This window comes from Miscanthus floridulus, chromosome 10 (genome assembly GCF_019320115.1).
Source record: "Miscanthus floridulus cultivar M001 chromosome 10, ASM1932011v1, whole genome shotgun sequence".
NCBI classification, from domain to species: domain Eukaryota; kingdom Viridiplantae; phylum Streptophyta; class Magnoliopsida; order Poales; family Poaceae; genus Miscanthus; species Miscanthus floridulus.
Window position 1 is genome coordinate 39,975,124 of NC_089589.1, and position 23,755 is coordinate 39,998,878.

Below are 23,755 nucleotides of genomic sequence, written 5' to 3' on the forward strand. Positions count from 1 at the left end.
TTATTTGGCTATAAAAATAATTTAATTATAATTTTCAGTGAAAATAAGTATTATAAACATATCTAAATAATTCTATCATGAACAAACATACCAAACTAGTCAAAGTGATATGAGAGCTTCTGTAGCCAAAGTGATATAACAACAACTCCAAAATAGTCATCATATCTAGCATGATACCGGGTTTTGACTATGGTCAAACAACCTCTCTATCTATAATTCCAAAACACCGAGTTGTGTATCCCCAGTTCTCGGTGACTAGGGGATTTAGCAAGAATGATAAGGGGAACATGAATTTTAATCAGATTTTATTTTTAATAAAAAGTTAATAATAATTCACTAAGGTTATTTTTTCGAAGCATCAAAGTCACTTATCCTTTTTGAACTATTTAAATTTCAGAAAAAATCAATTTCTATCCATCGATGGCTTATGTTCTATAGTGAAGCCGATGATATTGTAGATCGAGTTCGGATTACAAAAGCCAATTCGATCTGATTAGAATTCTGGTGCTAGGCATGCTAATGGGTTAAAACCCCATACTCAATCAAACCCATACCATAACAAATTAACTCCCTTATTCAACCCAACCACCCACCCCATATTTTTCGCACGTGTTTGGTTGTGGGACTTGCTGGGTTGGGTTGGATCCATCCCTTATTTTCTCGAATGGAGTGAACCCGTTTCTTGTTTAGTTGTGTGGGTCGGGTTCATCCCGGTTTCTTGTTTTTGTTGGAGACATATGGGATGTGGGTTGAGATCCCTGCCACATGGCCCCACATGTCAATCTCTATGCCCTCCTCCTTATTCCTCTCTTAGGCAGTACCTAGCAGCCACGCTGCCGCCCCCACGCCACCTGCGCTCCCCCACACCTGCGCTCAGCCCCACACCCCACGCTTGCGCTCGCACGGCTTGCTCGACCCGCACCGCTGCACTCGGGAAGCCTGCTCGGAGACATGTCGTCGCTCACGCTCGGCCCACCAACGCCGCCGCTCGGCCTCTGCTCGATCCCGCGCTTCCACCCCTACTCAGCCCCACGCTGCCTGAGTCCATTCGGCCCCACATCGGAAGCCGAACCCCAAAAATGAAAGCTCACGTTCACACCATACTTTTTTGTCAAAATTGACTGAAATTTGTTAAATAAGATTCAAAATGCCATTAAGCTAGTTCGTTAATATATGTATACTACTCCCTCCGTCCCATTGAGTTTGTCGCTCGGGAAGCGAGATTGTGAGAGGGGCACGGTTTTCAAACGACAAACTCAATGGGACGGAGGGAGTATGATATATTAAAAATTCAACATCAACACATGTGTTCAACCCATTCAAACCCACAAAAAAATAATCCAATCCCAACCCATCCAACCCAATTTTCCATTAAACCCAACCCAATCGCTAAGTAAATTAATCCATTCTCACCCATCTAAAGTGCACCCACTTGAAAACCCATTTGAACCCAACCCATTAGCAGGCCTACGTGAAGTATATGGCAGATTAGGTTTTGGGTACCGTAAATCCAATGATAGATAGGGTTTGCAAAAATATGTTTATTTTTAAAACAAATACAATATTTATTCTAACATGCATTTGAAGATCATATACAAATATTATTGAAAATGCACATATTTATATATTTTATCACCGTCAGGTTCCTCGCTTGTTGCTCCTCATGGAAGGGACCATATTCAGCCTGTTCGCTTGTTGGTTTCAGCCAGGGCTTATCAGCCAGCCAACAGTGTTTTCCTCTCACAACAAAACAGCACCAGCCGAGCTTATCATCCCAGAAACCAACCAGCTAACGGGCCGATTGACGAGGACGTACTTCTATTATAATAGCACTCACCGAGCTAGCTCTCTCTCACCTTGAGGTTGCCCTAGTTATATACAGCAACTATATCCTACATGTACCAACGTATGGACACATTTCCTATTTTTGAAAAAAATAAAGAAATAATTCCATAACATGATTTTAAAATAATATTAGTTTGAAACAATAAAGTACATTATTTCCAGCATACCTAATTACTGTACGCTAACCCACCAATCATTCTAAAATCTTGAGAGGCAAACAAATAATTCTCAGAAGGCATGCAAAGAGTTAAATTAACACCTATATCAAACTAGGATTTAACTGAATACATAATACTACACGACTGCAGCCTTCGATTGTTAAAAATTTTAGCCAAAAATCAAACTCCCGTCTTCGAGCCTGTTCGCTGGTTGGTTTCTGGGCTGATAAGTCCGGCTGGTGCTGGTTTGTTGCGAGAGAAAAATACCGTTGGCTGACTGATAAACCCTAGTTGCTGCCAACGCCACTACACCATAGGATTCGAATCGCCAAATCACCGGTACTTCCCGCCATCCACAGCTCGGCACCGCACGCCCCAAATTTGACTCCCTCTCTGCCCTCCATCAAAATCGCTCCTTTCCTGTCCACCACCCACGCCCCCACTTCTGCCTCTTGGGTGGACGGGAGCCCCTCATCCCCTTCCTCTCCGGCCGCCGCCCCAAATCCCAACCTCTTCGAACGATGGGCGCCCTCATGGCCTCACCCCTTCCTCTGATCCTCTCCCTACCCTGACCGACAGATCAAGACTTCACCACCTGGTGGCCGCCGCCTTTGCTCTCCCCCGACCAGATCCACGCCATGGCGGCCTTCTATTTCTGCCTTAGACCAGCCACATCCCGAGGCCGCGTGACGAAGCCACCACCACGAAGAGCTTCGCGGAGCCACCGTGTGCCAGGTTCGCCACACACCAATATTGGCTCAACATCAGGCAGGGGCTTCCACGTTGAGTGCCAATCACCGCTTCATCACGTTCGGTAGTCGATCTGGTCGTCAATCCATGGCTTCCTCTGCCGGTGAGAATCCCCCGGATCCCATATCTCTTCGACTCTTCCCCATGACTTTTGGTTGGGGTTCCATGCTGTTCATTAGGACCTAGTAGGTTGTGTTTTGTCTGTCTGGAAGGCGTTCGATAAAATGAGCATGTGCAACTTGCAGATTTATGAACATTCCCCTATGATATGTACAGCCATAACGGCTGCATTGTTAGTGAAAATATAATCAATTTGTACCTTTTTTATTTTAATAGACATTTGCATTTGGATACATCATAACTATCGTGTCTTGTTAAAATTCTATAGTATGTGTTTCCAAAGAACAATAGTATTCCCATTCATAGATCGGTGTAGAATATAGTGAAGTGTACTTTGGGCTTAGGATTGTACTAATGGACATGCAGTTCCTTGTGATAATTGCTTGTATGTGCTTCTCTCTACTTGGATTTTGCAAACCTAGACATGCTTAGACTTGCCTATTAATCTAATGCCAAGTGTTACCACTTGCCATGGCACAAATTGTGTCCCAAGTCCTGTCTAGCCATGATCTGCAATTTCTTTGTTAGTGAATTGGATGAAGTTGATTTTTGTTAGAGTTCTCGTCTTAGTATATTGCTTAGTTTTGCAATAGAATCAGTCTCTGTTTTAGATGGTAGCATCAACAGCCTATCTGATATCTCCCTACATCATAACTCTAAGCAAATAATCTCTCTCTCCTGGCTCAAGGCTTGGTTGCTTGAAGGCTTATTTACTTGGCTGAAATGCGGAATGAATGAGGTACTGAAAGTTTATAGTTTACCTTTGCTTGTATTGTGACTTGACAGATAACTGAGGTTCGGTAGTTGTGACGTAAGAGGCATGCTGAATGGAAGTGAGCTTCAATTTGAAAGCAAGTATGATTGCACCTGTCTAATGATTTCTGCTCATGTACCCTTTATGTCATTTTAGAACGTGCTATCTATGTGTTTCAATTGAGATCCCGTGATCCCTTATAAAATTTAAAAGCAAGTATGAATTGATGCAGTAGTAGCAGTTTAAATGAAGCAACCCCATGAGTTTTATGAATTTTATCTTAGGATGTCCTTACGTGCAAAATGTTTTGCTGAAGCTATTATGTAGTAGAGTTGTTCTTTTTTTTTATCTTATTTTCATTGGTAAATAAATTTGTTTTTTTGGTTTATGTAGGCATTAATCATAATCTCAGTTTCCCTTCTAGCTGTCCAGAGCTTATCTGATATACTTCCTTTGTTCCTCATTGATTTGCTAGGGTCTTGTCTGAAATTTGAAGGATTGGGAATCTCTCTCAACTTTTACACTATCCAATGATTACTGCTCTGATTATTTCTTTTCATTCATATGCTTAATGCCTCATCTTTCTGTTCTTTACTGGGATCAAAAGAGGCCCCTCTAGTCTGAACTGCTGCTACCAACTAATGGTGTCTGTTTTACAGTTCTCATGTGATCACTTTGTTTAATTTCATATACAAATGACAGGTTAGTGACAAGTTTGTTTTAAGACAAAGCGAATAACTGATCACTGTCTCCTTGATTTAGCAATCAAATCAAAAGGCCAAAGTAATGTAATAACTCTATTGTCGTTACCTTTCTTTGGCCTTGGATTGCATATGTTCTGCAGTACACACAAGTTTTCCTGCTTGCTCGGCTTAGTTAACATCATGCTGCCCATGAACTGAAAACTTGAGAACCTTTATAAGCTTCTGCTTCTGCTAACCAATCATGATCATGCCAGCTTGTTATAATGTTACAGTCTAATTTAACTTGTCGAGTGTTTTAGTGGGACCTTTGTAGGAGATGCAACCAATACTATGAGCCTCTGGGATTTTAAAGAACCTATAGAAAGGAGTAGTCCAGACGAAAGTAAAGGTAAATTTAACATCTTGTTAATTACAGAATTTTCATTGGAACTCAGTTTTTTAAGTTGTTTGCTGAAATCAAGTGCCATCATGAGCTGCATATTAAACTTGCAGCTGCCTATGAACTGAAGATATGGATTAGTGTAGTATTTATCAACAAGTCGGTAATGCACAGGTGAATTTTTTTTGCCACTCTACTACCTCTGAATGTTTCTGTATCAGCTTTGAAATTGTATATGGTTTTCGTATATGTTGTCAGTGTGATTTTTTTTGTATATACCTGATTGTCTTCTAGGCTTGATAAAATCAAATAAAAATCATATGGTAGATGTTCTCATTGTGGATGTTCTTAAATGAAGATCAATGTTGTAGAGCATTTTTTTATCATATAGCTTTTGATGAGGAATTTTACTTTTCAATGATTCTGTAAATTTGCAAACCTATTAGTCTTTAGTTTAAGATTCCAAATTGCTTACTTTGTTGAGTCCATGTTGCCAAAATAGTACAATTTCAATTTATCTGATGCATATACCAATGTTAATGATTCTTTCCAGGAGCATGATAGAGTTTGAGTGGAGCGCACAACTGATGGACGGTCAATGTCAAGCCAACCTTTGCTACAGTGCTACACATAGCTTATTACATTTTGAACTGTTCAAAGTAGCTACTGTGCGTCAGATACCTTATGTGTTTCAGTTGTTGTGCGTGTGTTATCAACTAAGTTTGACATTGGATGTGGTTTCATTAATGAGTTGTACGAACAAAGCATATTTTGGATTAATGGATGTCTAAATGCTTCTTTCATCATATATTGTTCGGCATGCAATTATTGTTTGAAGCAAACAAAGCGTTGCAATATGGACTATCGACAAAATAATTTGGCATTGCAATATATGATATATCAACAAACAAACGGTGTTGCAAAAAAACATCATACCAACGGAATAGTGGGCGTTGCAATAGAGTCTCCAAACTGTAGCAACACAATAGTTAGCGTGGCAATAGAGGGTCCAACAATAGCAACCAGTATTGATCATTGCAATAGAGAGGCAACCTCTAGCAACCAAACATTTACCGTGGCAATAGACAGATGCACCTATAGCAACCACAATGTTTAGTGTTGTAATAGAGAGGCTACCTCTAGCAACCAAATATTTATCGTGGCAATAGACGGTTCCACCTATAGCAACCAGTATTGATCGTTGCAATAGAGAGGCTACCTCTAGCAACCAAATATTTATCGTGGCAATAGAGGGTCCATCTATTGCAATGCTATTGATGCGTGGCAATAAGGTCTATTGCAACACCAAATATCGTTGCTAGTGCACCTATTGCCACACTTTGGGTTCGTGGCAATAGGTATTTCTGGTGTTGCAATAGGGGAAAATCTATTACAACACCAAAGAGAGTTGTTGGGCAAACCTTTCCCCACGATTACTATGGCAACGCCTGCCAATGAAAATTTTTCGTTGCAATTTTGTCTGTCGCAACCATTTTTGGTATATTGCAACGCTTTTAGGCCGTTGCATCAGGGGTAAAACCTTGTAGTGCTTCTACCATATGTATGCATATATTTAGGGGGAGCTTAGTCTATATAATGTGAGAGTCAAATTTTGTGACCTATTCCACTCTACATATAAAGGATCACAAAGTTTGACCCTCCCTTGTACTATTAATGTCTTCCTTTTTGGTGTTTGATTCCAAAGGTGGAGAATTTAGAGGACCAAAAGCAAGCATTAATTTGTAGGACCAAAGGCTAGATCATAATAATTTACAAGTGGTAATGGTCTACAAGTGGCAATGGTCCGAGAAAGGGAGGATAGTGGATTATGGATTAGCCTATGTAATGGGGAGAATTTGTAGACAGCAAGGCTTATATCCATAATGACACATGGGGACATTTGCAAGGGCAAGATAAGTTTTTATGTAGTATCTTTTAGTCTTACAAGTAGTATCTTTTAGCATCATATAACCTTGCCCCTCGCATTGCATCCTAGCAAGTAGGTAGTTTTCAATTTTCAAAATTCTATTATTTGCTTGCTTTGGTCGTGTTGTCATCAATCACCAAAAAGAGGGAGATTGTAAGAAAAATGGACCCTAGTCCCATTTACTTTGGATTTTGGTGTTTGATGACCAACACAACCAAATTGGACTAAAGAATTTGCAAGTGTTTGTTTTGTAGTTCAATAGGGTGCAAGACGTGACTTGGACGAAGGCGACATGATGATCCGATGATCAACACCATAAGCAAGACCTTAGAAGCACAAGAGAAGACCCAAGATATCAAGAAAAGTCCAAGCACGAAGATAGGAACCAAGCCGGACACAAGATCGCGAAGAAACAAGCTCATAGAGGTGACCGGACGCTGGATCGGACGCTGGTGGAAAGTAACCGGATGCTCCGATCAAGAGGCTCGACAACAACAGCGTCAGCAGCAGCGACCGGACGCTGGGTGTCAGAGTCTGGTCAACATCAGTAAGGTTCCAGAGAGCCATTTCGTGACCGGACGCTGGTCAGAGTCTGGTCAGTAGCAAAAAAGCGGGATTTCGTCCCCAACGGCTACTTTCTCAGTGGGGCTTATAAATAGACCCCCCAACCGACCATTTGAGTTGTGTGAAGCTGAGGAAACATATCAAGGATGTTGATACACCATTTTAGTGATCTCCACTTGCATAGTGCTTAGTGATTCATTAGGTGATTAGCGTAGGTGCTTTACGAAGTGCTTAGGTTGATTAGACCACCGCTTATGCGCTTGCTCTAGGTTTAGGCCTAGTGTTTAGTTAAGTTTGCATACCTCTTACCACTCAGTGCTTGCGCGCACCATTGTTGTACATCGGATGGGCTTGTAGTCTTGCGAGATCACACCAACCGTGTTTGTGGTGTGGCCGCCACCGTGTACCGGAGGGAACAAGGCCCGCGGCATTTCGGCCAGAAGCTTGATAGTGAAGACGGCAGGGAACATCCAGGAGAGGCTTGCCAAAAGACACGTTGGAGACCCACTTGCGCATGGGGAAGGCCCAAGGCTATCCACGGAGTTACCCGACCGAGAGCTTGGCCCTTGCGAGGGATTCCTTGCGAGGGGCTCCAACGAGGACTAGGGGGAAGCTTGCATGCTTCTCGATACCTTGGTAAAAATACCGGAGTCATCGACGGGAGTTTGCATATCTCTACCTTGCTCTTTAGCTTCCGCATTTACATTGATTGTATTACCCCTTTTACGGTAGAGATAGCAACACATTTGGAAAACCATAGGCGCACATTTAGATAGTTTATCTTTTGCATAGGTTTTGCTAAGGTTAGAAAAAGAGGCCATAGTTTAGAGTTAGAATTTTAAGTTGCCTAATTCACCCCCCCCCTCTTAGGCGCCACGGTCCTCTATAAGCTCATCTAGAAGAAGGTGCAAGCTACCCTTTTTGTGTCCCCTAGTTGATCTTTTCTTAAGGGGGGTAGCCAAGTTAAAGAAGTTGCAAGACAAAGGCTTCATACGTTTTGGTGCTTCACTTGAAAGTATAGGCTATGTCTCTGGATGGGAAGTCACTATCAAGTGCAGGTATCTTTGCTAAAAGATGTGTTACTGGTTGGATCAAGGAGCTCGGGTATTTTCCCATATTGGTTATCACTTCAAGTTATTAACAATTGGGAGTCAATCCTCAACATACCTAGGATAAGTTGGCATGGATGACATAGGAAGGAGATGTTGGACATCTATAGTTGATTTAATGGAGACTCAGAACATCTCAATGTTTCACTAAGTTAGCAAGTGAGTTTTGTTGAAGGAAGTTCTCTTCTTGGGATATGTCATTTTTAATGGTAAAAAATAGGGAGAAGAACTCGAGAAAAACTAATGATGAGTTTGGTTGTAACCTACCCAAGTATGTAAGTGTGACGTGGAGTTCCTTGGAATAGTAAAATTCTATCAGAGGTTCAAGGGAAGTTTATCCAAGACCATCAGGATATTGATAATGCTACTAGAGAAGGTGTTAAGTTTGGATCAAGAGACCTCAGCTAAGTGTTTGAAGGAGTCCAAGAAGAGGTTGAAGTAAAACCTATGTATTAGCTTTGCCAGATCAGGACAAGAGCTTTATATCTACAATAATGCACCTTGTCTAGGTGTGGGATGTGTCCTTATACGAGAAGAAAAGTAGTGGCTTGTTCATTAAGTCAACTAAGGAAGCGTGAGTTGAACTACCTAACATGCTATCTAGAGTTATCCATTGTGAAGCACGGAAGTACTGTCTTTTAGAAGTAAAAGTGACATCTAAGTGGATCACAAGAATCTAAAGGACATCTTCACTAAGATGGTTTTGAGCTTGTGACATCATTGTTGGATTGAAGCCTTCAAGGTTTTATGACTTGGAAAAGTGCTATCACTTGGAGAAGCAAAAGTCGTTGTCTTTAGGAAGAGAGTTATGCTAAGAAGATTCGAACGACACCATGGACTAAGAATAGTCGTTTGAGAGTTGAGCATCTTGATCTGAGCATCTGAAGTCATTAATGTTTGATAGTTGGCAATAGAATCTACTTTAGACCAAGAAAGTAGGAAGGCTCCGTTGGAAGGTGAACATATGAAAAAGAGGTCTAATAAGTATGGACTAAAAAGGAAAGGTGGCCTAGTGATTGGAGTTATCTGAGTATTGTTTGGAGTATCTGTCAGAATCTTGGAATCAGTTTGGCAAGTTACTTGGAGTAAGATTAACAGGTATGCAAAGTAAAATGAGATCCTTGTCAAGACGATGGAGCTACACGAGGAAGTAAAGAAGAATCCAAAGATGAAGTATCCCTATCTCCTAGTCGATGTCTTCCGAATCTCGGGGACAAGATTCATCATAAGGGGGGTAGAATTGTAACACCCCAAAAATTTCAATTTTGAAAATAGGTTTAAAATGATTTAATATTGTTTTTTTGTGCTCATGAGAACATAGGGAAATAAAATTTTCATTAAATTAAAATTCATCATGGGATGTAGTATCATGGTTGTGCATTCATGCTGCTGCATTTGATTCTTGGAGATGAGTGGTTTTGACTAAAACTCAAAAGGATTTAAAATGCTTTTGAAAATGGCTTGGGAAATTCAGAAAAAAAAAATTACAACTCCCTCTCCCTCTCTTTAGGCCCGCTGGCCTCTCTTTCCCGCAGGTGGCCCAAGCCGCTCGGCCTCGCTTCCCCGCTGGCAAGCTGGCCCAAGTGCTCCTCTCCCACTCTCCCGCGCAGGCCTGCTCCACCTCAAGGCCCAGCTTCCCTCAAGGCCGGCCCAGCCGGACCGAGCACTCGCGCCCCACCTCTCTCACTGTTAGTCGGGCCCGCTCTGTCTTGCTGATGATGCGGCCCCACCTGTCAGCACCATCCTCTTCCTCGTGTCGTCGTCGCTCTGGACTCTGCCGCCACTAGGAGTCCGCACTGCCCCCACCTACGCCGCTGCTTTCTTAAATACTGAGCCCCCGCACTCCGTCGCCTCCCTACCGAACCCTAGCTCGCGCTGCCTCGCCTCAAGCCACACCGCCGCTGCAGAACCCTAGCACCATCATCGCCATCTGCACCGCTGTGACCCGTGCCCTTCTGTGCCTCACCGTCGATGATAACTTCCTAGGTGAGTTCGCCGTGCTCCGCTCTCTCTCCCGGTGCCTTCCCCGTGTCATAGCATGGCCCGTAGGCGTTTTTTCATGACCACCAGTGAGATTCTTGACACCGGCAATGGCAGCCACCGCGCGCTCCCTATTCAGGTGCCGAACTCATCCTCAAGCCGCCCCATCCATCGGATCTCGATCGGACGATCTCAATTAGACCATACCCCTTCGCTTCATAATCTGTGCACCGTAGACCCATGAACACTGCCCACGGTGACACCTCAGCCGGTCCACCGCTAGCTTACCAGCGTGGCCCAGTCCCCTTCTGCCACACATCGTCCGCGTGCACAACGACCGGGTCAACCCTGCCAGCTCCGGCCGTTTTACAAAAGAGACCCCGAGTTTTTATTAAATCAATCCACTGTCCTGAGTAGTTTAAAAATAATTCAATCAATGCCCCTAGTTTTTATGTTTTGACCCCTGTGTTTTTCCAAAAATGATGTCCAGTCCATAGGACTATTTTAATTTGGTTTTTAATTATTTTTAATATGAAATTGATTTCAAAATATTTACATAATTGCCATTGATCTTATTTTATGCATAGTTTCTCCGTTTTAACTCTGATTTGACCCGTTCAACTTGCGTTAGGTCCGTGATTCCATAATCTACATGTTCAAACTACTGTTACATATGTTTTCAACTTTTAAAATTTGAAGTTAGATTTAATCTATTATTTTATTAAATAAAATCTTGTTTAATTCATATCTTCTACGTTTTAGCTCTGATTTTATCAATTCGAGTTGCGCTAGATTCATTGCAACGAGATCAATGCGTTAGTAACAATGTTTATCATGACACTATTTTTGGAATTTCATGGTTTAAATCCTAACCTGAATAATAATTATGCAACTAGATTTTATAAATAAAATATGATTTGTTTTACTTTAGTTTTATAATTCAAATCTAAATTTGACTTAATTCAATTTATATTATTTATAAAGTATCTTATATATATATGAATTTATATAGTTAAAATAAATAAAGACTATAGTTTTCTTTTCCACGTATAAAGTAAATCTTTCGGTAGTTGTATCTTTTTTGTTATAGCTCCTATTAGCGTGCCTCTCGCGACTTTGTGTTCGTAGCGATGCGTAGAATCATGTTTTAAACTCTTTTACTTATTTTTCTATGATTGGTGTGTTGTTCTATGTAGATGTAATTGTATGCTATGCATGTATGTGTATGGATGTTTGTGTGGTGTTCTACGATTACGTCTAGTCGGTGAGCTATACGTGGTGATCAAGAAGAAGAAGAAGCAGAAGAAGAATGTTGAAGATTAAAGCTTACCGAAGGATCAGTGTTTAAGGCAAGTATAGCATGGGATCTTCCTTGTTGTTCTATACACCTTTAATCATTTAATTCATACTGCATGTGTCTACCTTGACTGCCACTAAGGATTTCCTAGTGCTTTGTTACCTTGTGCCTTGTTACCTATGGGGTATTGCATTGGGTAGTATGATGCTAGTGCTCAATTAAAGACCATGATCTTGTAACTTGACTAATGGTATATGCAATAAACATTAAAAGATGCTTTTTAGCAACATGGAATCAGGGGGCTAGAGCATTGGGCTATTTTATGGTGCTCTAGATTTCTCTCTCTAAGGACTTATCTATAAGTCATCATCTAGGACTTACAGTATAGCTATGAGGGCTACATGGCTCTAGCTTTAGCTTAGTATGAGGACCTTTTCTAGCTTGTTAGTGGGTCAAGAGGTTGGCCGCCTCGGGCGAAAGGGTAAATCACAACTCACAGTGAAAGCGTACAACCTCTGCATAGTGTAAAAATGGTATATCAACTGTGCTCAAGGTCACGAGCGGCCTTGGACCCTTACGGAATAGATGAAGAACACGAATGATATCGATGATGAAGATGCACACTAATGATTAGTATTTATGTTGTTCATTACTCATGTTTACCTGATCATGTGTTTATATGGGCTTGTGAATAAACTTGTTGCCACCCTATTGCTAAAATCATGACTCATTAAAAGCTAATCGCAGTTAAACCAGTGTCAGACTTTTGAGCCTCATGAACCCCATGTTATATTTGTAGAGTACGACATGTACTTACGCTTGCTTTACTTTTTAAATCTTTGGAAAAATCCCAGATGGGTACCAGATTGCTAGAGTTTGGAGGAATTAGGCTTGTGATCAACCAGTCAGTTGTCCCTATGGATTGGAGTCTTCACCCAAAGATCGGAGTTGTCTTTCCACTGTTTGCTGTCTAAGGTTATATCCTTTATACTAAGTATGTTATATATTGAGCATTGTCTTTTGATATTACCCTTTTTGTAGCTATATGTGAGATTTGACTTTCTGGGCTCACATATGGTGCGTATCTGGTTTTGTTCTTAAAACCGGGTGCTACATACCCTTGGCCCAAATATCTGACAGGGACGATCATGAGTTGACCTATAACCTCTATATCAAGCACCAGCCTGATTAGCAACAACTTGTACTATTTTGGGTATGAAACAGTTCAAAAGAGATGCATTGTAGGAAGTGATTGAAGGATAGCTGGCTGACGAAGGAAGGTCTTGGATTTTCAAGCATGGGCATGATCTTCTTGCTTTAAGGTTAGTAAGAAGCATCCACTCCTTTTACTTTGTAGCTTGTTCAGTTGTTTTGATGACTAGATTGCTTGATTTTCATGCTAGTTATTTCTCTGTTTTAGAGAGCACTTTTCAGTGAGGTTTTGAGGAAGGCATTCAAATTATGGTGAATCCATCTTCCAAAAGGTTGGTTTCTACGGACCCATTTACTTTCTAGAAAATGATATGGTGGTTTTTGATGATTGTTAGTATGTGATGCTTTAGTTCTTGCATCAAGTAAATTTTTTCAATAGGGCTACCAATTTTAATTTTGATGAACATATACATTTGACACCTATGAACCCATTGTTTTAGCAATCATGAAGGCTAAAATTTTTATTTTCCTATAATTAGTCTCCCCAAATTTATGTGCACGAAGTAGAATAATTATTCTTCAAGAGGGCTACCAATTTTAATTTGGACGAACACATCCATGTGAGACCTAGTGACCCATTAAATATTTAGCTATGATGATTGTTCATGACGGCTCTAGTTTAATTCTTTAATTATCCTCCTCATTTTTCTGTCCTGATGACAACTTTAGGTTTTCTTGTTGAAAACTCCTCTGATTTTGTGTGAAACGTGAAAATTGTGTAGAATATGTTTCCTACTAAGGGGATCATGGGCGATTGAGAGATCCATCTACCTAATCGACAAAAATAATCTATTAGTCTTTTTACCTTTTTTGTACCTAAACCTCTTCCAGGCCCCCTTGATGTCCAGCACATCTTTCTATGAGATTTGTCGGCATTCTGGGTGGCCTTGATGATCTTGTGGCAGCCCTGTTGTGTGATATCCTGATGGTTCATTCTGAGACGCGTTCGTGGGTCTTTTTGGTGAAGAACTAGCATTGAATCGGCCTCACCGTTTAGATCTATCTTCGCTGCGTATCTTGGACATGTGCAGCACGGCTGATCAAGCCCGTGCTAGTGTGTGACACACACTTTTTATCGACTTTGATGGGGAAGAAAGCAAATAGATCTACTACTATGGCCAATGGTAAGCAAGATGATCCGACTAATCCAAGCAATCCCATGTACATAATGAAGCCTTTGGCTGACTAACTTCCTGACCAGATTTGCAAGATGCTAAAGAAGAGGGCATAGGCCCGAGTTGCTGCTAATCTAGAGTATGCTATATTATGCTTCCGGGTGGATCGGCTGGAAACTCTCAAGAAGATCAAAGGCATCCAAATTGATCTTATTCCTACTACAACTTCATCTGATGTAAAAACTCCTCAACCACCTCATCGATTTGGTGGGAGGAAATTTTGCTCAACTGACCATCAATTAGCTGCTATTAGTTTGGTGTGCATAGGTAACAAGATAGTTGTTAGCTTGGTGTCCATCTAATAATTAGCGCGCCTAATAGCTGGGTCCATTTGGATCCACCACGACTAATTTGTAGCAGCTAATAAATACCAGCTGGTTGGATCCAAACAGACCCTTAAATCGTGTTAACATGTTGATAATTACATCAATATAATATTAGCGATAATCAAAATTGAAATGGTCTATTAGCAGCCAATAAGTGCATAAGAATGACAGATTAGTATGCAGTGAATCTATATCATTAAAAAATTGATTGGCAAGGATCAAAATAGATATGACATTATTAGGCAGCTTATGCCTGCTTATCAAGAAAATGTGAAATTGTAAATATATGATTTAAATAGCATTACCAATAATACAAACATTGAGTGGGTAATATATATTAGAGGATATTGGTAATACGAGTAAAAAACTCAAGATATGATATTTCTTATGGGAAAATGGCAGAAATTGATTGCTCAAGTTTAATATAGTTGTCGCTCAAGTCTATATAAGCAAAGACCCACAAGCATAGGGGCACTCAATTCTCCATAAGCGAACAACCACAAAGCATACGAGCATCTTTAGGGGACCAAGTAGCTTCTACTTACGGAAGCCTAGCCTAGAGCTTCATGGCGTGCTCCAAGAAGACTCTCGCTATTGTCGTTGTTCCGCTGCTGATGGCTCTCCTTGCGTCAGCCATGCCAGCAAGCGAAGGAAGTCGTGCCCTGTTAGGAGTAGAGCAGTGCTCCAAATTTGACAACTGCAAGCAACAGTTCTGTCAGGCGACGTGCATCATCTTGGGGTTGAATGCTGTTGCGATATGCAAGGTTGTTGGTGGGGTCTCCTCCTGTTGTTGCATCCCAAATAAACCATCCAGATCCATCGGCATCCGCCACTAGCTTGTTCGCTGATTCATCAATTTCTCGATTCAAGATAGAGAAATTGCATTTTTGTCAGCAATATGTAATATGTACTGTAAGGTATGAAATGTGTGGCACAATGTATTACATCCTTGCTAGCATGTCAAATAATTATGCTTTGTATCTTTAAATCAATTTATTATATAAAACGTGGTCTTGCAAAACTTCACATTATGCCGATACGCTTGGTGATTCCTCATCCTGGCTTGTTTTCACCGTATCAACCCAATTCCTAATGATTGGTAAAAAGCATTAGGATGTGTAGTTCTTCTTGTTGGTGTGCGATGCAGCGTGAATAGGCTTGCCGACCCAGCATTGTCCAGTCCTCCTAACCAGTTGTGCTTGTTACTACTATAGGCACTGCCAGTATTGCTACATAGGCCACCAATATCGCCTCCGAGATAGTTTGGGTGCTGGAAACTGTGATATAAGGAGATGCCGCTCCTACAGATGGCACTAGGGTGACAATGCTATAGTTGCAACTCACATAGATGAAGCTATTGATCAGCTTTGTAATGACGATGATGAGACCAATGCCTCACAGTTCATCAAAACTTCTAGAACAGACACTTTAGCTGTATATCCCGATGACAACTTGAGGTTTTCTTGTTAGAAACTCCTCCGATGTTGTGTGAAACGTGAAAATTTTGTGTAGAACATGTTTCCTACTAAAGGGATCATGGGCAATTTAGAGATCCATCTATGCAATCAATGAAACTAATTTATTAAAGTTTTTGCCTCTTTTGTACCTAAACGTCTTCCAGTCCCCTTAAGGTCTAGCACATCTCTCTACGAGATCTGTCAGCATTCTAGGTGCCCTTGATGATCTTATGGCACCCCTGTGGTGCAATTTCCTGATGGGTCATCCTGGCTGCCATTCGTGGGGTTTTTTGGCAAAGCACTAGCGTTGAATTGGCGTCGCCGACTAGCTAGTCTGCCTCACCATTTAGATCTATCTCCGCTGCGTATCTTGGGCATGTGCAGCCTGGATGATCGAGCGTCCTAGTCTGTGACCGAAATTCGCATCAACACACTTTTGATCGACTTTGCTGGGGAAGAAAGCAAATAGATCTACTACTATGGCCGATGGTAAGCAAGATGATTCGACTGAGCAATCCCATGTACATCATGAAGCCTTTGGCCGATCAACTTCCTCATGAGATTTGCAAGATGCTAGAGAAGAGGGCATAGGCCCGAGTTGCTGCTATCTAGAGTATGCTTCGGGATGGATCGGCTAGAACTTGTCAAAAAGATCAAACACATCCAAATTGATCTTATCCCTACTACATCTTCATCTGATGTGAAAACTTCTCAACCACCTCCTAGATTTGGAGGGAGGGAATTTTGCTCAACGACCATCAATTAGCTGCTATTAGCTTGGTGTGCCTAGGTAACAAGATAATTGCTAGCTTGGTGTCCATCTAATAGTTAGCTAACCTAATAGCTAGGTCTATTTGGATCCACCACGACTAATTTATAGCAGCAAATTACTACCAGCTGGTTGGATCCAAATAGACCCTTAAATCATGTTAACGTGTTGTTAATTACGATCAATATAATATTAGCGATAATCACAATTTGAATGGTGTATTAGCAGCCAATAAGTGCATATGAATGATAGATTAGTATGTAGTGAATCTATATCATTAAAAAATTGATTAGCAAGGATCAAAATAGATATGACATTATTAGGCAGCTTATGCATACTTATTAAGAAAAATGTGAAATTGTACATATACGATTAAATAACATTACTATTAATATAATCATTGAGTGTGTATTATATATTAGAGGATATTAGTACTACGAGTAAAAAACTCAAGATATGATATTTCTTAAGGAAAATCAGTAGGAGTTGATTGTTCAAGGTTAATTTTGTTGTGGCTCAAGTATATATAAGGAAAGACCCACAAGCACAGGGGCACTCAATTCTCTATAAGAGAACAACCACAAAGCATATGAGCATCTTCAGGGGACCAAGTAGCCTCTACTTAGGGAAGCCTAGCCTAGAGCTTCATGGCGTGCTCCAAGAAGACTCGTGCTATTGTCGTTGTTCCGTTGCTGATGGCTCTCCTTACGTCAGCCATGCCAGCAAGCCAAGGAAGTCATGCCCTGTTTGGAGCAGAGCACCAACAGTTGTGTGGGGCAACGTGCGATCTTGGGGTTGAATGCTGTTGGGATATGCAAGGTTGTTGGTGGGGTCGCCTCCTGTTGTTGTGTCCCAAAACCATCCACCTCCATCCACATTAGCCACTAGCTTGTTCGCTAATTCATCAATTTCTCGATTCGTGATAGAGAAACTGCATTTTTGTTAGCAATATGTAATATGTACTGTAAGTACAAAATGTGTGGCACAATGTATTACATCCTTGCTAGCATGACAAAATAAGTGATGCTTTGTATCTATAAATCAATTTAATATATAAAATATGGTCTTCCAAAACTTCACATTATGCCGATATGCTTGATGATTCCTCATGTTGCCTTGTTTTCACCGTATCAACCCAATTCCTAATGATTGGTAACAAGCATTAGGATGTGTTGTTCTTCTTGTTAGTGTGCGATGTAGCGTGAATTGGCTTGCCGGCCCAGCATTGTCCAGTCCTCCTAACCAGTGTGTGCTTGTTGCTACTGTTGGCACTGCCAGTATTGCTACAGAGGCCACCAATATCACCTCCGAGATAGTTAGGTTGTTGGAAACAGTTATATAAGGAAATGTCGCTCTTATAGAGGGCACTAGGGTGACAATGCTATACTTGGAACTCATATAGATGAAGCTATTGATCAGTTTTTGTCACACCCGATTTTAAGGATAAAATGGGATGCAAAATCTTATGTGCGCCCAGAGATCAGTCATACACATAAGCTGACAAATTATTAATAGTATCATCACAAGTATTTATTACGTCTCCAATAATAGAACATAGTCTTCACATATATGTAGCTGAAGTGTAAATTAAAATCTCTCACGGAAGCTCCATATCACAGGGACATCAACTGGTTGACCACAAGTCTAGTAATCCTCAGGAAAGTTGTCATTACCATAGCCATCTGTTACCCATCCAGGATTTTTATCCAAATAATAAAAATAAACAAGCATAAGTACGTGTCGTACTCAACAAGTGTAACAAGGGGTTCATGAGGCTCAAAAAGGCTTGAAACAGGTTTAACAGCATTCAACTTTTAGTTGTCACAATTTTAGCATAAGAGTAGCAACAAGTTGTTTCAATCCCAAAGTAAAACACATGATCAATGTAAACATGAATAATTGTTTACACCAAAATTTGGGAAGAAGAACGCGGGATCTCGAAGCTTCCAAGATTGTGTCAATCAAGGAATCGGTTGCATAAAGATTGATATCAGCTAATTCAGATGCAACACTGGAATCCGCTCTCTTCGAATGACGTCAGCAGATAACAACAATGAGCTACGGTTGGCGTCGGGAAATACATATCGGACTCTACAAAAAGGGAAAGATTAGGGTCTAAGTTATCTTAAGTTAGGAATGTTTTCTTTTGTACCAAAGATTGTAATGAGTCGTACTTGAGTAGGATTCATGTTTAGGCTCCGGGTATAAATATTGGACCCCGGCTATTGTAAAGGGACATCATCTAATCAATCAATACAAATTACTTTTTTCGGCTCTGTGCCAACCCTTAGGAGTAGTAGTGTAGATCTCGGCGAGTTCTTCAACAAGCAGGGCTGCATCGGTCCGGTCGACCTCTGGCTTGTTTGTAAGTACCGTCATGGCTTATACTTTGGTTTGTATGGCTGCATCGGTTAGGTTCGACCTCCACTGCGAACTCTAGTATAAGCTAGTTATCAACTTTTATCTAGTTCAAGTACGGCTGCATCGATCCAGTCGACCTCCGCTGCTCGAATTAGATCAAGGTCAAGTTATCGGCTCTACCTAAGAGTGGCATCCTTTGGGTAGATTCATTAAGTTACCGATCTTGCTAATGTTCTTATTGTCATTAGTTTTTTAGCAATATCAATCTGCCCGATCAAGATCGATCTAGATCGGCCTTATATCCTTTTAGTCCGTCGTTCGCTTTGTTACAACATGATGTTTCTTACTTTGAGCGACGGGTTATGTTTCATCGGCTGTTTTTACTTCGATCTTGATCGTGCATAGTACGCGGTTAAGGCATGTATGATCTTGAAGAGGTTTACTGGCTAGTTAAATTTGGTCTATAGTTCGCTATTATGGCAGTAACAATTCGGTCGATTCCCACTGATGGCACTGTAGATTGGAGGATGCTAGTTAGTAGATTTGTTCTTGATTAGGCATAACCGTAACTGTTTGCTATGCCTGCATTGGCTAAATAGCTGATCACCTATGCTTTAACGCCTATGGTGTGTTTATATGATTCTGTTAAACGTGAATAGATCAATTTACTTTAAAGGTTTGATTTATTGTCTTTATCACGGCTGCATTGATTTGGTCGAACCCCACTGTTAGAGATAGCAGGTTAGGTCTGATGAGTTTATAGGTTTGTCCGTGTTAAATAGTCGATTGTTCGCATGCTGTAGTCCCTCTTCACTCGAATCGGCTATTTCAGCCGATCCGCTTTGAGCTTTCACGCATATAGCATGTCTTTCGGAAAGCCTATCAATGTATAGATGGTTTTACGGATTCTAAGATTTTAGTTTGTTATTATCATTATAGCTGCCATCGATCTGGTCGAACCTCACTGTTAATGGTAACAAATTGGATTCAGAGCATTTGTAGATCGATTCGTACTAGATAGTCGATTTGTTCGCATGTTATATCCTTTCTCATTAGATTCATCGGCTCAATGATTCACACTGATAATATCCACCTAGCTGATGATTTCACTTACATCTGCGGGCATTATACTTATCAACATAAAATCAATCGCGACCCACGAGTTTTACTGTCTGTAACAGCCGATTTCTTTGCGTATCGGCTATTTAGTCGATTTTCCCGTCTAGCTGCTCCCGAAGCGGCACACTTGGAACTATCTGGGCAAAGACCGGCATGTTCCACCTTAAATTACAGATAAAATTTCTCTCCTTGTCAATTGCAGGTCAAATTGACTGGCATGCCTTAGGAGCAATTCGTAGGATCGGTTAACCCTGCGTTGAAGCCAAGCAGATCTCCGGTCTCATCCTAAGCAGATCCTTCCGGCTTGATGTGTGCCTCGGCGCATCAACACGTTTTTGCGCCGACACACGTTGTGGCATGCCCGGTGGGACACCACAATCGTCATGGCGACTTACAACAACAATGACATCCTTATGGTACCTTATGAAGACCTACCTGATGAAGATAAAGATGTCATCAGCAAAGCTATAGAAGAATTTTAGAACAAGTGTTTGTTGTCCTACACCAAGACACGTGACAATAAAATTGTTCAGAAATATTCACTACCAAGAGTTCTGTTGCATGGGTAGACAGATGCAGATGAAGCTGAAGATAGGCATTTCTTCATGGAGGCTATAAACAAATCTGTTCATGATGCCATATTGAACCATAATGCAGTTTTCTTGAACACATTCCACAACACCATGAAGGAGGTGTTTCATGGATATCCAATTGTTCCGGTTGGGCCGGCTTATTACAACATTCCACATCCGTCGACTCAGGGGACTAATCAAGCCAATACTAGCCATCAAGCAGCACCAGCTGGTAATGATGATGTCCAGGTAGTTCAGAGCTCATCTGAGCAAGTTCAAGATGCTACTACTAATCAGATACATTATAATCCTGGATCGTCAGTGCAGTATGTGCAACAGCCGACGGGGCAAGGTCAGAACCAGATGGTTAATTTTGGCACATCAGGCCAAATATCGTCGTCGGCTCAAAAAATAGCGCCATCAGTTTAAAGGATTCATAGAGATGTAGATCCTAACATCTATAACCAAAGACTTCAAGCATCAAACCAGAAAAGGACCCAGCAAATAGAGATTGCACAACGATGTCGTTATGGCACAGATTACAATACTCTTCACATGATTCCAAATTCAGGGTATCAAGATACCTGAAATTTTAATCCACAGATGGGTCAGCAATTGCAGAGAAATCCAAATTCAAATGCTGATGAGTTGTTGCTTAGAGTGACCAAGATGATGAAGAATCAATTCGGTTTAAAACCAAAAGGGCAGACCTTTTCGTACAAACACCCATATCCAGAGTGGTATGATTTGGTCGCTCTTCCTACAAATTACAGGCTCCCAGAGTTTGCTAACTTCACTGGCCAAGATAGCACAAGCACAATAGAACATGTCAGTCAGTATCTTACACAGTTGGGTGAAGAATCCATTGAAGAGGCCCATCAAGTTAATTTCTTCTCATTGTCTCTGTCAGGGCCAGCCTTCACTTGGTTTTCATCACTGCCAGTTAACTCCATTGTCAATTGGGCTAACCTAGAGAAGAAGTTTCATACATATTTTTACACTGGGACAGGGGAAAAGAAAATTACCGATTTGACAACTATAAGGCAGAGAACTAATGAATTAGGCACCAAGTTTCTTCAGGGATTCCAAGAGACCAGAAACTTATGCTTCTCACTGAACTTAACTGATGATCAGCTGACTGCTTTGGCTGTTCAAGGAATGTTGCCAACATGGAGAGAGAAGCTGTTGGGATAAGAGTTTGACAATTTAGGTCAGATGGTTCAACGAGTGGCAGCGCTCAATCGCCAATTCTAGAATATGCGCAGAGATACCCGATTTCAGAAAAAATACAACAGTTGCTGAAACCTATAATCCATATTCAGTTGATGATGGCTATGAGGATGATGAAGAAGAAGAGGTCGCCACGGCTGAATGGAATTGGGGTAAGAAGACAGTAATGGTGTCAAATCCTTGGGGAAGAGGAGTCGAAGAGAGCTATGATTTTGACATCACAAAATCAAACAATCTCTTTGATTTCTTGCTCGAGAAGGGACAGATCAAGTTGCTCGACAATCATGTTATGTTGCCTCCTGATCAGTTGAAGAATAAGAAGTTCTACAAATTTCACAATGCCACTTCTCATTCGACTAATGAGCGCAGAGTTTTTCGACAACATATACAGAGGGCTATTCAGCAACGAAGGCTCAAATCTGATACACCTCGAAAGATGAAAGTTGATGATAATCCTTTCCCAAGAGATTAGAACATGGTTGATGCTAGGCTGCTCAAAGGGATGACTAAAGTCCTAACATCAGTTAGATCAAAAAAAACTGGAACAGTCGATCCCAAGATTCAAATATCGGCTGATGAATATAGAGAGGTTAGAAGGCGTCGTGAGCAACAAAAGAGCCGATATGGGCAGGGAGAGACGTCGAAGGATGGGGCGACAAGGCCACGTGTTACATCTTGAATTTTGTTGAATAAATGGCAGCGGCAAAGGGAAAAGGATTATCAGCATTGGTTAGAAGAGCAAGAATACCAGCGTCAACAGGAAAAAGAGAGGTATGAAAGAAAGCAAGCTGAATCACATTGGAATTGTCCTTTCTTTAGACATTGCTGGAATGAAGGTTTACCAAAAATAACTGTCCGGAGTTCAGATATTGGGAGTTTAGGCAATCCCAAGCCAACCACCGGTCTATCCATCCTCAAGATGAGTATCATCATAATAACATGGATCGGCACTTAAAAAATAGAAGTGTTCATGATCGGCTTGGAAAGCGAGTTGTTGATCAAAACTGGGCTGATTATGAAGAAGAAAGTAATGAGGAAGAATATGTTTGGCAGGAAGGCCAATGGTGTTTAGGAGGTCTGACAAGAAGCCAGAAAAGAAGAGTGCAAAGCCTAAGGAACGGAGACCTAGAATAGGCTCAGGCATCTGGTAGACCTCAGGTGTGGCGTGCTAAACAAATAGCCGATAGGGGGCAACCATCGGCTAATATTCAAATGGCTTTTCTGTTGCCGTCAGAATTTAGGGCTCTAGCAGATCAAGAGGTCTATTCAAATTTTGATGAATCAGAGTATGAGGAAATAGTTGCCAAGTTGATAGTTATACAGCAGGCTATATTCAATAAGCAAGTCAAGCATCGGCACTTAAAGGCTTTATATGTAAAAGGTTTTGTTGATGGGAAGCCGATGAGCAAGATGTTGGTGGATGGAGGTGCTTTTGTCAATCTTATGCCTTACACTACTTTTCGTAAACTTGGCAAGGGACTAGGAGATTTGATTGAGACCGACATGATGCCTAAGGATTTTGGGGGTAATGCATCTAAGACCAGGGGGCAATGAACGTCAAATTAACAATTGGAAGTAAGACTTTGCTCACCACATTCTTTGTCATTGATGGAAGAGGGTCATACAATTTACTCCTTGGTCATGACTAGATTCATGCAAACTGTTGTGTACCATCAACCAAGCATCAATGTTTGATTCAATGGCATGGAGATGATGTTGAGCTGGTTCGCGCTGATGAATCCATGAGTATCGCAACAGCCAATCCAATATATTGGGAGCTAGAAGACTTCGAGTGTTTTTCTAGCAAGCTATGGGAAGGAGGCTTCATTAAGATCAGTAATGAAAGTCAGCAGCTGATCCAAGCAATCGGCTCTAAGAGTTTATTTTAATGGATGATCCAATAGATGGCACAAGAAGTGAGTGAGGGCATGGCTTTGCGTCGGCCGG

At 41.1% G+C, this 23,755-nt stretch overlaps 1 long non-coding RNA gene across 1 annotated transcript; it reads left to right on the top strand.

The window, feature by feature from the left end:
- The first annotated feature begins 2,368 nt into the window (after positions 1 to 2,368).
- LOC136490062 (uncharacterized) lies at positions 2,369 to 5,518 on the top strand. Its single transcript, XR_010767492.1, has 5 exons — positions 2,369 to 2,856; positions 3,660 to 3,728; positions 4,103 to 4,719; positions 4,824 to 4,884; positions 5,264 to 5,518. It is a non-coding gene; the product is annotated as an uncharacterized lncRNA (long non-coding RNA).
- Positions 5,519 to 23,755: the final 18,237 nt, after the last annotated feature.